This window comes from Protopterus annectens, chromosome 2.part0 (genome assembly GCF_019279795.1).
Source record: "Protopterus annectens isolate FY-2018-M chromosome 2.part0, PAN1.0, whole genome shotgun sequence".
NCBI classification, from domain to species: domain Eukaryota; kingdom Metazoa; phylum Chordata; order Ceratodontiformes; family Protopteridae; genus Protopterus; species Protopterus annectens.
This window is the reverse complement of record NC_056728.1, coordinates 91,336,079-91,355,079: the sequence shown is the minus strand read 5'-3', so window position 1 is coordinate 91,355,079 and position 19,001 is coordinate 91,336,079.

Genomic DNA, 19,001 nt, shown 5'->3' with positions numbered 1-19,001 from the left:
AACTTGGCTGATGCACCAAGGAAATTCTGTTATTGTTATCGAATGCCACGGACAATTTATCAGTCACCTGTACTAACATCACATTTTCATATAATGAAACATGATTTAATAGTTCATCTGAAAGACACTACCTGAGGAGTGTAGTGCTATCCAGGTGCTACACTGTTAGTATTTGAACATGACTATAAATGCCTGGTATTGGAATGGAACCCAAAAAACTGTTGATATGTGCCCCTAATGTAAGTGCAGAGTCCTTTTTAGAGTAGATGATGATTCCAGGTACACTGAAAGTGATTAATACAATGTCATAGCTTCTCTCATTTTTCTTAATGTTGCACAAAAGGAACCCCGTCTATCCCACTGAAACTGCAATCTTTCAGTTAAAGAATCATAGTCTCAGCTCAGCTCAGATATGTGCAGTAAATTATGGCTTTAAATGGAAAAAAAGCACAGCTGAAAATGTTTTAAATGATCGTGTTTAGTGTAGATCTCCATTTCTGTCCTAAGAATAAAAAGTGTGCTACTGCTGAAATATTGTGTAATTTAAGCATGAGTAGGTAGTGTATATTTTAACATTTCCATTAAAGGTTTTTGCATGCTGTAACTGTGAAGGAAATGGAATGGGATGCCAGATGTATATGCATCGTTCCATGAATACTTAATGTGGAGTGAAGGATGTCGTGCTCACTTTTGTGACAAGTGTATGATTCATAAATGGTGCAATACCTTTGCCAACACCTAGTAAGTCAATGTGAAACTTGCAAAATACGGACCAAGATTTCTGTGCACCATGTATTTTAGTACTGTAGTGAGTGCTGCACCATTAATGCCCGCGGTGGTGCACTGGTTAGCATTGTCGCCTCACAGCAAGAGGTTCTCCTGTTCGATTCTCGGCTGGAGCGCCTTCTGTGTGGAATCTGCATGTCCTCCCCATGGTTGAGTGACGTATAAAGACATGCAGGTAGGTATGTGCATGAATGGGTGTGCCTTCTTTGAAGGTTGGGCATCAGGCTGACAACTCGGCACCGTAAAAATCCACTGGCAATCATTAGCAGGCCGGAGTTCCGCTGTGGCGAACCCTAACCAGAAAAAGCCGAAAGACATTACTTAGTGAGTGCTACACCATTGTTACTGATGCAGCACACCTTAGAGGGTGCACAGCATTGCAGCCTGGGTTGTGTCTGTAAAAGCAGCACTCTTGATGCTTGTTTCAAGGAGTGCACACCGGAAGCTGCAGATAACATTGCAGGTTATGCTTCCACTTTAAAAGTAGCATGGTTCTTGTTCCAAGGAGCATGCTGAAGAAACTAAACAGTACATCAGCCTTTGCTCTATGTTTAGTAGTAGAGCTGTTAACATTTGTTTCGAGCAGCATGGCCAGGGGAGTATGCTTCTGATGTGTATGTAGCTGGACTGTTAGCTGATTTTTTTAAGTTTTCATCAAAGGTTACAAAAACTAAACACAATAAATATTTACTGTGTTTATTGAGACATAAAATCCATCTCAAGACCTAGACTCTTAACAAATGTTACCACTGTAAAGATTATTTTGTGCTGTGTGTGTGTGTGTGTGTGTGTGTGTGTGTGTGTGTGTGTGTGTGTGTGTGTGTGTGTGTGTGTGTGTGTATTCATAAGTAAATATGTTTAAATGTATAGCATTTCATCTAATTACCCTTTCAAAAATAATCACAAATTACTGAAAAAAGCATTGAAACACATCTTATAGAAATTTCATATACAGCATATGCTCCTTCAAAAGTGTGATTTTTTTTTTGTTTGCAGGACAAGCTCCCCTGCACCCCCCATACCCCTTACTTAAATATACTAACTCTATAGTCACACAATTGTGAAAAATTGAGAGAATACCACCCACAGTGAGTCACTTCTAGAGATTGGGGTACAACATAAGGCTAGGCATCATCAAGGTGCAAATAATGTTTTAGACTGATTTGCCTTGTTAATTCCTACAATCCTAAAATCCTAGACCACACCAGCAGTGACTGTCTATAACCTTGTACATTTTCTTTGAATTGTGATGCAACTAAATGCATTTTAGATGGTGTTTGCTGTGAAATTTTTCAGCACTTTTTGATTATATGCAAAGGTAATTAGATAAAGTGAGCTGTACTCTTATATCCTTTTTGATAGAAACAAGCATCACTGGACCATATGAGTTCACATTTCCTCGGAAAAGAAACAATTGTGGAATTAAATACAAATGTCTTACATTTATACTTTTGTATTCATTTACACTAATATATGCCAACTCCATGATCGCACAAGAATGACCAAAGAAAATACACTTAATTGACTATAATCCAGTGTTTCTGAGATTCAGCTGTAGCCTAACTGGTTTGTGTATGCTGTCAATGGTTAGTAATGCCTCACATCCTTGTCAACATTTCTATAAAATGAATGCCAACAATAGATGGACTGATGTTCATTGTGCATACAGCTGCAGTCATCACACTTGGGTTATCCTGCCGTCGGGCGGGTCCTCGGTCGGCCGAATTCCAAAGTCTAAGTCCGGCATCGGTTGTCGTCGCTTCTTCCCTGACGTCAGCGCGACAGGGATATAAAAGAGGCAGCCAACGCCATTTTCTTCAGTCTTTCTTGCCGCGCAGTGCCCGAAGCAGAAGCAGTTCGCAAGTGCCGGTCGGCCAACTCCTGAGATTTACGAAAAGTATTTCAGCCAAAGTCTTCTTTAAAGCTAAGTACCCCGTTGGGGGAAACTTTTCTTGCCTCAGACCGATGTCAGACCAAGTTAATAATTGCATTTCTTGTGGGAAGCAAATACCACATAAGGATTTTCACTCTTACTGTATACCTTGCTTAGGGCCAGACCATGACGTCTCGGCCTGCCGTTTTTGTGCTAGGTTTAACAAGCGCACCATTAAGCACCGGGTGGAGTTCGCCCTTCATTATTTTGGCAAAAAATGTAATTATATCATGTCGTCGGATATACCGACGCCAGTTTTAGGCAAAAAACGCAAGGATAAGGACAGACATCCGAGGCCTGCACCGAGTACTGATATCACGCTAAGGCCGACTACCAGTTCTCAGCGAGGCGTCTACGCAGCCCCTGACTACTGATGAAACTATTTTACCGGTGACTTCAGTACCCGAGGTCGCAGGTTCCTCAGTCTCCACTGCAGATACCGACGCCACTCTTGGTCGGAGAAATGGAAAGTTTAGCGAGGCCTGCCATTTCTGAAGGCGTTTTCAGGCCTACCACCTTCTCTCTTAAATTGTTCACTAAATCTAAAGCTCCAATGAAAATTAAAAAACAGGGCCCTCAGACCCCCTTTCAAGGCCCCATGCCTAAAAAACAGATGCTTAAAATGGTTGAGGATTTGATTACACTCATCAGGGGCTCTCAACCCCCCTCAGACAAAAGACCCAGGTTGGAGGAAGACTACCCTTCCTCAGACCAGGCTTCTATTACCTCAGACCTTTCTGAGGACCAGGATTACGCCAATTCCCCATTTGAAGACTCTGATGCTGAGGAGTCTATTCCCTCTGTCTCCCCCCCCTGAGGACTACTCTTTTGGGGAGACCCTACATGCATTGAGAGAGCACTTCCACTGGGAAGGCCAAGATTACTCAGATTCCAAGAAAAGGCCCAGGGAATTTCTGCTGCTTCCCCAACATAGGCCCCTGGCTATTCCTCCTGTCTTAGATATCTTGGATGATGTGTACGCAGAAGCCAGTCTTATTCCAGACTCTTTACCTCCTGCCCCTGTTAAACCAGACCGATATTACCGGGTTCCTGATTCTCACCAGTTTCTTTATAAAAGCCCTTCTGCTGACCCAGAAACTATTTCTCAGGGTCCCAAGGGGATTAAGGCCTCTACAGCTAAAAACTCTACCTTCAGAGAGAGATTCCAGAGCATTAGAAAGGTGGGGGAAAAAGATGTATACATCAGCCACTTTAACCATGAGGGCATTAAACTGTCAATTTCATATTTTAAAGTACCAACAGTTCTTGCTATCTCAGCTGAAAAGCAAATTGACACAAACAGAACAACCAGATTTGAAAGAGTTGCAGGATTTGTTGCATGGAGCAGAACAAGTGGGGAAACGTACCTTACAGTGTGGTTTTGATGCTTTAGAAGCCTCATGTAGAGCTGCTGTTACGGCGTCTGTCATACGTAGACACACTTGGCTCAAAGAGCAAACCTTACCAGATCATGTCAAAGCAAAGTTATTAGATGCACCACTACAGAAAGATGTATTGTTCTGTGTTAAAGCTGAGGAGGTACTAAAGAAAATGGAGGAAAAAGCGAAATCTATGCAAACAGTTAAAGATTTCTTGCAGGTGCAGCCTCCACACTTTAGCAGAAACTGGCCTTCAAAAAATTGGTCCTTTCCAGCCACAGACAGACCCCAAAGGGGGAGATACAGACACCCAAGGGGTAGAGGACAACCTCAAGGATCTTACAGAGCTAGGCAGTGGCAAGCACCAGCCCCAACAGGTGGAGAAGATAGACCACAGTCATTTAGAAAAAAGACGCAATGACTTTCCCCTATGCCTGCCAAACAAAGCTATAATGGCAGCACCTTTGGGCGGAAAACTGGCCTTATTTTCTAAAAACTGGCACATTGTTACAAAGGACAAATGGATTCTGGATATTATAGACAGAGGCTACAGGTTCCACTTTCACACCCTTCCAAAAATGAGAGACATGCCAAACCTGCCACAAAATAAATGGGCAGAGGCACAAAAACAAATTTCTGCTCTCATGAATATGAAAGCAATTCAAGAGGTACCCGCAAAAGAACAAGGTCAAGGTTTTTATTCAAGACTATTTCTGGTACCAAGGAAGGACAAAGATTGGAGACCCATCTTAGACCTATCTATTCTAAACACATATCTAGAGGTACCAAAATTCAAGATGCTCACAATACAGCAGCTTCTTCCCATGCTGGGCAAGGAGTCTTGGCTGGTAACGTTGGACCTCAAGGAGGCATACCTGCATGTTCCTATCAGACAAGATTGCAGAAGATACCTCAGATTTCTTGCAGGTTCAACCCATTACCAATTCTCTGCATTGCCTTTTGGTTTATCTACTGCGCCCAGAGTGTTTACGAAATGCCTGGCATCGGTAATTGCTTTCTGCAGACAACGAGGAATACAAATCTACCCATATCTGGACGACTGCCTGATCCAAGCGGACAGCAAGGACATTCTATTGCAGCATCTGGTGTTTGTAATAAAACTGTTAAACTGCCTGGGGTACACAGTGAACAAAAAGAAATCAAAACTAATACCCTCTCAACAGATAATTTTCCTGGGTGCCAGCTTAAATACAACGGCCCAGATGGCTTACCTCACGCCAGACAAACAAGGGCAACTGTCTGAATACTTCAACAAAATGGCAACTTTAACCAGGCTAACTGCAAGGAAAATCCTGCAGAATCTGGGGTTCATGGCATCTTGCATCCTACTAATACCATTTGCAAAGCTGCATATGAGGAAACTACAATGGTACCTAAAAAAACTTACGGTCTCAACACAGCCACAGCTTGGAAACAATTTTACCACTCATTCCATGCCTTCAAAAGGAATTTTTGTGGTGGGCTCAGGCATGCCAAAAAAACACGGGTCTCCCTTTCTGTATACCACAAGCAAGTCAAATCATCACAACAAGACACCTCAGACTACGCCTGGGGAGCACACATGGCAGATCAGTGCATCCAGGGAAAATGGTCCCAAAAACAGAGTCACCTACACATCAACCAAAAGGAGATGCTAGCTGTGCAAAATGCTGTTATGACCTTCAAGGACCTACTGCATCTGGGCCAGCTATTAATAAGGACAGACAACACCACAGTCATGTGGTACATAAACAAACAGGGAGGGACACATTCATACCCCCTGTGCAGGCAAGCTATGACCCTGTGGAACACAGGATTGGAATTACAAGTTCAACTACAGGCACAATTCCTGCCAGGAAAGGAAAACACACTGGCAGACAACTTAAGCAGAAATATGACAGACCCACACAAATGGAAGTTGCATCCTCAAGTCTTCTCGGATAACTCAAGCATGGAGACAGCCAGACATAGATCTATTTGCTACCCACAGAAATTACCAGTTGGAAAAATTCTGCTCAAGGACCTATCATCCACAGGCCTGGAAAGTGGATGCACTCTCTTTCAATTGGACAGCATTGACAGTCTATGCCTTCCCGCCTCTACCTCTACTGACCAAAGTCCTATTAAAAACCAGAGCAGAGAGGCCACAAATGATTCTCATTGCTCCAGACTGGCCACGACAGCACTGGTACCCTCTCCTAAAGAGCCTGTCACACTCACCACCATGGATCCTACCTCAAGTTCCTCTTCTGTTGTCCCAGCACAACTACAAGACCCTTCACAGCCAGCTCAGAACTCTAAATCTAGGTGCATAGAAAATACCTTAATTTGCCAACAGACTGTCCTCTCCAAGGAGGTACAGGATGTCATCTTGGAGGCCAGGAGACCCTCTACTAGAAAAACCTACTCCGCCAAATGGAAACGATTGTGCTCCTGGAATCAAGCAAAGGGCCAGAATCCTTGGGTAATAAATATACCTCAGATTTTACAGTACCTAGCTGAGATGTTAAACGGTGGCCTTTCCTTCTCTTCCATCAAGATCCACGCTTCAGCCATTTCAGCACAATACAATACGGATCCTCCTTTATTCTCACAGCCTCTATTAAGGCAGTTCCTTAGAGGGGCAAAAAATATAAAACCCCCACGGAAACAACCAGCTCCAGCTTGGGACCTCAACTTTGTATTGGGGAAGCTGACACTGCCTCCTTTTAAGCTGGCTTCTTCAGCAGAGCTACAATGCTTGTCATGGAAAACAGCCTTGCTTCTGGCTATTACCTCAGCACACAGGGTTTCGGAGCTACAGGCTCTCATGGCTGTGCAACCATTCATCATTTTCCATCAGGGCAGGGTTTCCTTACGAACCAACCCTACCTTCATGCCAAAGGTAGTATCCAGTGTGGCTTTGAATCAGACTATTAATTTGCCTACCTTTTATCCAAACCCACAGAACAAAGGGGAGAGGCTACTACACTCCTTGGACATTCACAGGCAACTTCGTTATTACTTGGACAGAACAAAGTCATTCAGGAAATCTGAGCAGCTCTTTGTGTCCTATGCTACAGGTGCTCAAGGAAAGGCTATTTCCAAACAGACTATTTCAAAATGGATAGCCCACTGCATACGCTTTTGTTATTCATTTCATGGAAAATCAGTGCCTGCATACATCAGATCCCACTCCACCAGGGCTACAGCTACCTCAGCAGCTTTCCTCAGGGGGGGTCCCTACCAAGGACATTTTGGAAGCAGCTACTTGGAGTTCAGTGCACACTTTCACCAAGCACTACCACCTTCCACTATACTCAAAATCTAGAGTGGGCTTTGCCACAGCAGTCCTGCAGGGCATTCTAGCCCCTCCTAATTCCGCTTAGCACCAGCCACCCTTACTTAGCTTTGGGATTCTTCCCAAGTGTGATGACTGCAGCTGTATGCACGATGAACATAGTACAGCTTTGTACCTACCATAAATGTAGATGTTCGAGTGCGCATACAGCTGCAGTCCAGGTTACCCCTCCCTCCATCCCCTCTTAGGACAGGGCTTATGACAAACACCTTTAACATACAACCTATTTGGGGTATTCCTTTATGGTGTATTTGCTTGCAACTACTGTTTTGATTTATCTACTTATGTATGTTTGCATAACATCATGTATTGCCTTCTTTTCTGGGGGCACCTGACATCTGGGGCAAGAAAAACTGAAGAAAATGGCGTTGGCTGCCTCTTTTATACCCCTGTCACGCTAACATCAGGGAAGAAGCAACGACAACCGACGCCGGACCTAGACTTTGGAATTTGGTCAACCGAGGACCCGCCTGATGGCAGGATAACCCAAGTGTGATGACTGCAGCTGTATGCGCACTCGAACATCTACATTTATGGTAGGTACAAAACTGTACTTTCTGTCACTCAATGATCATGAAGCAGAAAAACTAATTCTGGATGGGACCCAGATATGTCACAAGAGATGTGCACACACACACACACACACACACACAGAGCAGTTTTGAGTATCAGCATTTTGTGCATAATATATTTTCATGTTATACTGGAACAGCCAGTGCTTTGCTAGAGTGACTGTGACATTCTTTATTATACCCTGTTTAGCAGCATTGTGGTTTCTGGTGAGTTACTAGACCCCACCACTGCTTTATTATACATTAAGTGACAGGCTTTGTACATTGTGTAGCTGCCTCTGAATTTTGACAGCACTGATATTCATGCTTGACTGTTCATTTGAATAAGCACCACCCACCAACAACAAGTAGAGTGTGCAGTGTTATCTCTGGCATCACAGATTTACTGCTGCCTATTAATTATGCATCAACATTTTCATTGCTTTTCCCTGAGCACCACCCCTCCAAATGTTGTGCACTATGTTTTGAATCCTTTCAAAGATTTTCAGTTTTTCATTATAAAAAGTAGTTTTATTTACTAAAAGAAGTGCTTTCCAACTTGTGGATCTGTTACAGTACCATACCAGATTCATAACAAAATGCACTCCCCTACATGACCTCGTATTTTTTATGCTAGCTTCTATATTTAATCTGTCTCAAACCAATATTTCTGATTCCCCTATTGGCGTGTATTGGCTTACAGCTGTGTAGTACATCTGCATACTACTATTTAACATGCCCAGCTCAGTATTTCCTCTCTCGTATGACTCTGCAGTGGGAATCCTTTACCTTCTGCCACCATTACTATGTTTTTTCCTTTTCATACTTATGCATACTTAATTTTTATGCTGTCAGACTCATTTTGCAGTTATCCTGTACATTTTTCTTTCATACTTATTTATCTGAAATATATTTATCGTGTCTATTTTTTTTATATATTTCTTTGGTGTTTATGTTCTTCTCTTATGCATTATATTGTGAGTGACATTGATACATTGGTGTAATTTTGTGGAGTTTTTCTACAAGTGCCTGTGCTGAAAATGGGTTTTGTCCAGTCAGACTTTCCCAATAAACAAATATCAATAAATAACTAATGTTTTTCATCTTCAAATACCTCATCAGGTAAAGCATATTGTATATTAAGTACATAATATTTAGTCTATATTATATTTATATTACATTATTTTGTTGGACAACTAAAGCAGAAATGTTATACAATGTATTATTGAGAAGGATATCTATTATATCTATGCAACTGACATTTTCATACTGGAAGGCTCCTACTGTAAGATTTGTAAGAATTTAAGTATTACTAGAAGTAATTGACAAAAGCTACTATTCTTTTAATTACAAAATAGTGTGACTTGTTTGTTTTCCCAACATCTGTCAGGAAATGATAAACAAGGCAGAATTCCATTGTTTTATCTTCATTTTCTTTGTAGTTGCAAGTTATTTTGATGTATTCCTTTAGCCTATTTTGACCATCTACCAGGTGCAGAATATGATATGCACATCTTTAAATACTAATGAACTTGTTACAGTAAGTTGTACGTTGTGTGTTGCTCATGCTTCTAGAATGTTCATTCTGAAAGGTCATGAAGGTTAGACCATATCCCCAGTGCTTCTGTCTTATTTAGTTGCCATCTGGGAAACAGAAATTAAATGTTTGCTTAACTGACAAAATGTATTTACAGAAATGAAAATAAAATGTTTTCCTTCTAGAGTTTTGGTTTGGAAGTATAGAAGTATAATTTTCAGTGCAAAAAATGTTTTGGCTACAGACAGTAATTTTCTCACTTGAAGAAATTTTATCAGAAAAAAATGGAAGCTTTGGATTCAGAAGGCTGAGTCATCTGTCACTGTGAATAAGTTATCTAAAAACTGCAACCATGCATGCCAGTTTAAAAGAAGAGTTAAAGTTGTTTTGACATGAAAAAAACCAGTTCTTTTATTGGACATGTTGCTCTTTATAAGGACATAAGGTCCTATGGTCCTATGGACTTTTCAAAAAACATGAGCCAGCACATACGGTTCCATCGAAACCAAATTTATTAGCATCTAGACTCCTTAAATAAAGGAATCTGAAGAATAGACAGCATACCGGTTTCGGCCATACCCTGGCCTTTATCAATGCAGTTCAAAACATAATTAGGAAAACCGACCCCTGGTGGACCATACTTATATAGTCAACATTTAAAGTGATACAAATTCCTGTTTAGTAATAAACATCATACATAGGAACATTGCTCATAAATCACAACATTTGGAAAAGTATATTGTAAAAACATAATAAACATATAAACCATGTGCAATAACATCATGAATAAAAATAAAAATAAAAATAATAATAAATGAAATAAAATACATATAATGATAAATGTTATTTTAATAAAAATATATAATGATGCCTAAACATCTTCCATCAACAAATAGTAAAGTGGCTAATAAGGTCATCAGAGCAACTGGTCAAAACTATTACTATATGTAGAAAAAGACCAAATGGGTCATTTCTTAAAAAATCTACATCTACCTAGTAATACACATACCTACATGTGCATATATATATATATATATATATATACACAGATATATATATATATATTTTATTGATTATTTTTATATACATACGTGCCATGTGTATACATCACCTTACCATTAGATTTATACTATGCCTGTAAACCATCTCCAAGGTGAATGTCATAGTTATAAAGTGAGTACCAATTATATCAATACATAAATAGTTGCACCTACACACAAGCCATGCCATGTTTTATTCCAACATATTTAAACCAGGTTTAAATAAGCCCCCCAATTGAATTATCCATCTTTGTTCCATTTGATCAAGTTTTTGATGCCAACTGGCTTTAAAACCCCTATGAAGGGTAATTTTATCTATAACCACAAACCGAAAGATGGCTGAAGGATGCTCAATGGTATGTTTGAATAGTGCATTGGCACGTTTATTTTGATTGCACTTAAATGTTCACCTATTCTAAATTTGACAGGTCTGGACGTTTGTCCAACATAGAATGCAGAGCAACTACACGTAACCAAATATACCACCCAATCTGTGCTGCAATTAGCAAAAACCCTTATTTCAAAGATTCGTGATGTATTTTTACTAGAAAATTCTTTAGTCTGTTGCAAATGCTGACATGCAGCACAATGCCCACAAGGATAACACCCCCTTAATCTATCACCACTTAGGGTTCTTTGTTGTGGTATATTAGCAACATGTCTTTTATAATGTGTGAAGTGAGCATTCAAATTCCGTCCCCTGCGATAAGAAAACTGACAGCTAGTCGGCAACACCCTGCCTAAAATTTCATGTAACAAAAGGATATCCCAATGTTGGTTAATGACATCCCTGAAACAATTAGTATTATTCCCATAAGTAGTCACCAACCTTATTGGTTGAATATCTTCAGTAATATTAACATTCCCATTTTTGACTTTATAACACAATAAATCCTGACGTTCCATTTGTGAAGTTTGACCTTCCGCTTTTACAAGTGTTTGAGATTCGTACCCCCTGGTAAGAAACCTACGTCTCAGATCCAGACTACATTCCAAATAATCTTCATCAGTTGAACAAATACGTCTAATTCTCATATATTGGGATTTCGGAATGTTGTTGATGGTGTGGCGTGGATGATAACTATCAGCATGTAACAAAGTGTTGTATTTGGGAAACTTGCGATGTATAGTGGACGATAAAGTATTGTCAGCAAGTTTGATAACTTTAACATCCAAAAACACAATTTCAGAAAGTTCAATATTAGCCGTGAATCGAATGCCAAAACTATTGTCATTCAAGTAATCCACAAACTGAAATAAACTTTGCTTATCTCCACACCATCCAACAATCGTCTAGATATCTTCGCCAGATATCCAGATGTTGTAGAAATTTGTTATGTTGATCATCATATATGTACCTAGCCTCATAATAACCCATGAACAAATCAGCATAGATGGGTGCGAATGAAGCACCCATCGCTGTCTTGATCTGCCAATAAGCCTTACCTGCATAATAAAAGATGTTCTTCGTAATACCATTTCAGTGAGCTTGATCAAAAGTTGTTGAAGGATAAAGAATAGAGCTTAGATTTATATAGCCAAAGGAAACAGCTAAAATACCCTGATCATGTGGAATATTCGTATACAATGAGGCCACGTCAAGAGTACAAAGTAACCAGTGAGATTCAGTTGAGAGTCATTAATTATATTCAAAAATTCGGTGGTATCCTTGATACGGGACCTAATGAATGGCAACAAGGGTTTCAAATAATAGGTCAAAAAAGCTGATAATGGTTCGTTAAGGATCCCTACCTGAAACTATAGGTCTCCCAGGGGGATGCAATGGGTCTTTGTGTATTTTAGGTAAAATATACAAATACTGGGAACTAGGCTCATCCACCTTCAATTGCCCACCCACCTGTGTCGTAATGATACCCTGTTGTACTGATAAATCCACAAACTCATCAATTTCCCTCTTAAAAGAAAGGGTCGGATCCACCTGCAATGCCATGTAGAAACTGGAATCTGCCAACTGTCGTAAGACCTCCTGATTGTACACAGAATAATCCAAAACCACAACTGCTCCTCCTTTATCCACCATAGTTATAACAATATCACGATTACTACTAAGCTCAACCAAAGCTTGTCTTTCTAAAGATGTTAAATTATGATCGGTAAGACCATACAAATTGGAAAAGTGTAACTCTTTCATTACACACTCCCTAAAAATGGACACATGTTTATTCATGGGAGGGACAAAATTGGATTTCCTGAACTTGAAATCAGAAGATCTTTGAGTATATTCCTGATCTGCAAAAAAGATTTTCAAATTAAGTATTCTACAAAATTCGTCAACATCTTGCAATAACTGAGTTTCTGAGACCGAAAATGAGGGTACAAAAGAAAGCCCTTTATTTAGCAGTTTTACATGTGTAGGTAAAAGTTCAAAAGAGGAAATGTTATGTATATTATCATTTATGTCACCATTTGTTGTAACAGGGACTGCAAAGTTATGTTGCGGAATCTGTTCTTATGTTTCTTACCCCCTCCTCCTACCCCTAACTCTAAAGGGGGCTGTTTCTTTCGCTGCTGGGGACACTTGGCGTAGGGAACCTTCCCCATCTGTTAAAGAAGAAGCTTCCTCCTCTGATGTCGTATCAGACATTGATTTATGTTGTCTTAAAATGGACCTTGGTCTTTTCTTATTATAACTATTATTGGATTTAAAATCCTGAAATCTGACTGATTTTTGATTTACAAAGGTTTCCCTTTTTCATAATCCATCAAATCACGATTAAACTTATTAATCTTTCTTTTAGTAAGTTGTTTTTCCAATAATGAGAGGTCCTTGGCCAAGTCTGATACTTGTTGTGAATATATCACTTCTGATTTGAATTTTTCTACCTCCCCACACAAATTTTCAATCTCAACAAGTTGACTCTGTATAGTCCTGTCATAATACCTAAGTAAACAGTCAACAAATTGCATAGATGAAGAATGTTGGGCCTCCGCCCATTCTTTAGAAAGCATACTATCTATATTAGCCACAATAGGTTGTATACGTACCCTTAATCCCCTAGGGGTTATATCCTTGACCTTGTAGGCTTTAAAGAGTTTCAAATGCCAAACATTTGTACGTAAAGCTTTCATTTGTCTATTAAGCTTAGAAAACATGTTATTGCACTGTGATGGAACATCCAATGATGAATTAATAGAGTCTGGTCCTGCAATATTACTTAAACCAAACACCTCCAAATTATCTTGATGGCGAAAGGCCCTTTAGTAATTCCCCAATATCCATGTTTCCAAATTAGAATGTCCCTAACATCGTCATATATGGATCCCAAATGTCAGAGTGACCCTGAAAACACCCAACCCGTATTCATTCACATAAATACTGTTGACCATATCAAGTGTACCATATTAAAAAAACGTTCAGATAAACTGAACCTTATTACTTTCTTACCATAAGTGGCCAATATATTAGAAAAAGCTATTCAAAAAATGAGACCTTCGTCTTGATAGGCAATAAAATGACACAAATAATCAAATAGTCATATCCGGAAATAATTCCGGAAAAACGTGTCCAAATAAATCTACCAACTTTGAACAATATTGCCCCTCAATAGGCCGACATAGGTCTCTGCCAAAATTCCATGATATATTCATATATTGCCACCGTAAGATATAATGTGCACCACTTTCATGGACTCATCAGGATTCTGCCTATTATAAATTATACCTGTTGTAACCATTCAACCCTCTCCAATAATATTGGCTGCCCTCATGGCCACTCCAACAAATTATCACTAAGGCCCCATCCATTCATGCCAATCAGACCCAAAACCCACTAGGTCCTGTATAAATTCCTGGCAAGAGATATATATTTATTTATTATAATTTGAGGCCATTACCCCATACATATAATGTTTACTGGACAATCCAATACACCATCACAGTGCCGCAACTGTTTATAAAAAAAGGAAGAAGAACCCTCTAACCCACCAGGTCCAAGTAAACACAAAAATTGCCATAATCATAATCAAATATAAAGTGAATAAATCATATTCATGATTGAATATCAGAAAATATCGAAAAACCATTGAGGTAGTTTGACATATAATCCAAAAAAGACACAGTGGAGTTGCTGACCTATGGTCCTATGGAGCCTATAGATGGCTATGTTAACTGACCTGAAGAATGCTATTAAATATTGTGTATGTAGAGAGTTGTATGATGTTATGTGATCCTATCTCGCCTACATTCTGTACTGATGGTCTCGGAGCCGATCCCTCGGCTCCGACTCGGCACGCTTATGCTATAGAGCGAGGCCTCTTATTGGCTGAGCTATCTTTATCCCAGGATGCACCACCACTAATCCCCCAGATCTCGTTTGCCGCTTACAGAGTTTAGACGTGGTCTCAACTTGGCTGGGCTAAGTACTATTTATTTAGGCTTTTTCCTGTCAGTAATTTGCTTCATTTAAATCCAAAAGCTGTTTTAACGGCTATTCTTTGTATACGAGTGTGTTTTGGTAGTTTTAGTTGAGGATTTCGTGTTTTTTCCTGTCAGGGAAGGTTCCCGTTTAAGTTAGAGGGGCCTTCCCCTGTGGTTTCTACTACCTTAGTTGTTGTGTGTGGGTCAAGTACCCGTTTAAGTTAGAGGGCCTTGACCCTCTCTATCTCTCTTTCTTTTGTGGAAAGTTTGTCTTGTCTTAAAAAAAAGGTTTTAGTTTAAAATTTTAACACTAAAGTAGTGATATATTTTTTCTTGTGTCAAACCCTTCTTCTAGTTGTAGACAACTGTGTTTTGGCTTGGTTATGTCGAAAGAACACAAACCCTCCGGGTTTAAGAAATGCACGAGGTGTGGTTTTAAAATGTCCATAATGGACGACCACTCCCCGTGCGTCTATTGCTTAGGTGCTAAACACCTGCAAGAGTCGTGTAGTGTATGCCATGCGTTCTCTTCTAGAGTCCTCCAGGAGAGGAAAAACAAATTAATCCTCAAAGGATTAATCAAGCCTTCCTTCGAGGAGGCTTTATCTTCCTCTCTGTCTCCTTCTAAAAAGAAGAAAGCGTCGACTCCGACCAGTCAGTCGGAACTGACCGCTAAAAAAACTAAGCAGACTTCTCCATCTGCTCCACGGACTTCGAAGCCGAGGTCGGAACGGTCTGCCTCGATGCCTCCAGCCTCGACCCCTCTGGTTTCGGAGCCGAGGTCTGGGGCATCGAGAGGCGGGTCACCCTCATCGGCTCCACTGATATTGGAGCCGATAAGGGTTATCGGCTCAGACTCTCCCCCTCGGAGCCGAAGTCCTTATCGGCACCAAGGGAAATTTCCTTGAAACCTTCCTCGGAGCCGATAGTTGTTGAGTCCTTTCGGAGCCGGTCCCGGAGCCCTTCGGAGCCGATGGAGAAATTGGTTCGGGCCCGATCGGTATCCTTGAGATCATCCAAGATGTCTGATTCGGACATGACAGGGTGCTCCTTCGACTCTTCCAGTCTCCGGTGTTCCAAAAGCTGGTTTCGGCTCCAGCCCATTTGGCTTCGGAGCCGATGGTCCACTCCCCTACTGTGATTCCTCCTCCAACAGCTTCGGCACCGTTGGAGCCGGTGCTGGTGGAACCTGTGGAGGTGTTAGGGTCGGGCCCGACCCTTGCTCCAACTCCGGCTCTTGGGTCGGAGTTCAGTACACGGACTTCTTCCTTCGGCCCTGGGGGGGAGGCTTCGGGATTGATACTTTCGGTCCCAAGTCTCCCTCTTGGTGCATCGGCGGCGGGAGTACCGTCCACTGTTGTGGCCACGGAGGTGGGACCCTCCCAGGATTCTGGTGGTCCCGCCTTCAGGGCTATGAGGAGTGCTTTAGCCAAATCTTCCTTGGCTACCTCCACGGTTTCCCCAGCTCCTTCCCTACATTTGGAGACTGGGTCGTTGGCAGTCCCCTGTCCTTAGACAGCGGAGCCCCTGGGCCTCAGGTTACCCCCGCTGGGGTTTCTCCCCCTCCTGGAGGTCCTTCTGAAGCCTCTTCGGAAGAACCTCCCAGGAAGAGATCGTGCAAGAGGAAGCATGTTGACTCCCCTGATGAGTCTCTGACATCTGACACTGATCTCGATGATGCAGAAGGGTCCCCCAAGTCGTCCTCGGATGATGTCTCCTTTGCAGACATCCTGGAAGCCCTAAAACAACGAGGCGGCTGGCAGTCCAAACCTCCCTCTGCTGAGTCGGTGTTCCTGAAGGCCTTCGGGGCTCAGCCCTCCGCCTCCTGGGTGTCTCCGCCCTTCGACGAGCTCTTGGATTTGATCTGTCGAAGGGTGGAACACCCAGACTCTGTGGAACCGGTGCCCGCTCGTCCGAACAAATTTCTCTCGGCGCCCCCTGATAGAGAGTTCCTTACTAAAGGTGTGGCTGTAGATGCTTTGGTGGTGGCATCTGCTACCCAGCAAGATGTAGCAGAGACTTCTACGTCCGTCCTCCTAATAAGGAGTCTAGGAGCATGGATCGGTACGGAAAGCGCACCCTTAGTTCAGCGGCCTTTACACTGAGGTCCTTGAACTACCTGACGACTTACCAGATTTCAGAGGGATCTGATTAAGGAGCTATCCGATACCCTCTTGGGTAACCTGCCTGAGGAGCTGGCCCAGACGGTTGGCTCTCAGCTGGCTACAATGTCATCCATTTCGAACTCGTCCATGAGGCTCATTTCGTATGCGGCCGAAGGGGCGAGTAGAGCGGCGGGTACAGGCATTGCTCTACGGAGACAAGCCTGGCTCCGCCTGTGTCATTTCGCAGAGGCCTTTAAGTCTTCATTTGTCGACGCCCCCTTTGATGGGTCCTCCATGTTTGGACCCAAGGTAAAAGACACACTAACCCGCTGTGAACAGGAAGGTAAGACTCTGACTGCCGTAGGGGCACGATTTTCCACTCCCTTTCGGCCTTATCCCAAGGCTAAAGAGGAGGGAAAATGTGGTTCCGTAGATCTCAGAAGCCTTACCCTCTCAGCAGGAAGGTTCCCCCTACAGAGGCAGAGGAGGGGGGAATTCACCCGGAAGATGCCGTCCCAGAGGCGGCAGAGGCCCTTGCAACACTGGAGACCGCGAGTCCTTTCGTGGCTCTTCAGCCTTTCATAGTCCCTGAGGGATTGCCCGGCTGTGCTGCTCGGAGCCAGTCGGGGTCGTTCTCGAAGCACCTGAAGGCCTGGGAAGGGATCACTCAGGACCGATGGGTACCGGATTATCGCCGGAGGTTACTCCATCCCATTCTCTCACCCCCTCAGTCCAAAAATTCCGGACCCGCCACCCAGTCAGCGGGATACCGCAGCCTCAGAAATTTCAAAGCTGCTGCAAAAGGAGTCATCCAACGGTCCCCAGACCAGATCGGATTAGGGACTTACTCAAGATTCTTTTGGTGCCAAAAAAGACCGGGGACTTGAGGCCCATTTTGGACCTCAGCATCCTAAACCGTTCAGTCAGAAAGTCCAAGTTCGAATGGTCACTCTACAAACCATTCTCCCATTGCTGGAGAAAGGTGTTTGGATGTGCTCCATAGATCTCAAGGACGCGTATTATCATATCATGGTACATCAAGCGTCCAGGAGATATCTGCGCTTCAGCCTAGGAGGCAGTCATTTTCAGTTCCGTGCTGCCCTTTGGTCTCACCACAGCCCCAGGGTGTTCACCAAGTGCTTGGCAGTAGTGACTGCTCACCTGAGAAGTCTAGGATTCCAGGTGTTTCCGTATCTAGACGACTGGCTCCTAACTGCCACCTCCAAGCATCTACTTCTGCGGAGCCTACAAGCCACTATATCACTGGGCAATTCCCTTGGAATCACCTTCAATTGGCCAAAGTCTGTGTTGCGGCCATCTCAACGAATAAGATTCATAGGGGTAGAGATAGACTCAAACCAAATGCGGGTCTATCTACCTACAGACAGAATTCAAACCATACAAAATCAAGTTCGAGCCTTACTTCCCAGGTCCAAAGCCCCAGCCAGAATGGTCCTGCAGCTATTGGGATCCATGTCTGCCACGGTTCTTCTAGTCCCCTTGGCAAGGTTCCACATGAGGATTCTCCAGTGGCTCCTCTCAGCTCAGTTGTCCTTTCAGGAACTCCCCCTCAACCACCTTGTATGGATCACGGAATCTTGCAGACGGGACCTTCGCTGGTGGCTAGTGCCCTCCAACTTGGATCAGGGACGACCCTTTGTTCTACCTCCTATGGCGCTCACTTTGGCCACGGACGCCTCCCAGACGGGGTGGGGGGGGGCATTCCCTGGGCAGGTCAGTCCAAGGCAAATGGCATCCGGAAGAGATTTTGCTTCATATCAACATCTTGGAAATGAGGGCAGTACTTCTGTCCCTTCAAGCCCTCCACGATTATCTCCCTCAAGGCATGATTGCCGTTCGCTCAGACAACATGTCAGTTGTTTGGTACCTGAACAAACAGGGAGGGACCAGATCCTATCCTCTTTGCAGAGAAGCCATGAGGGTTTGGGAATG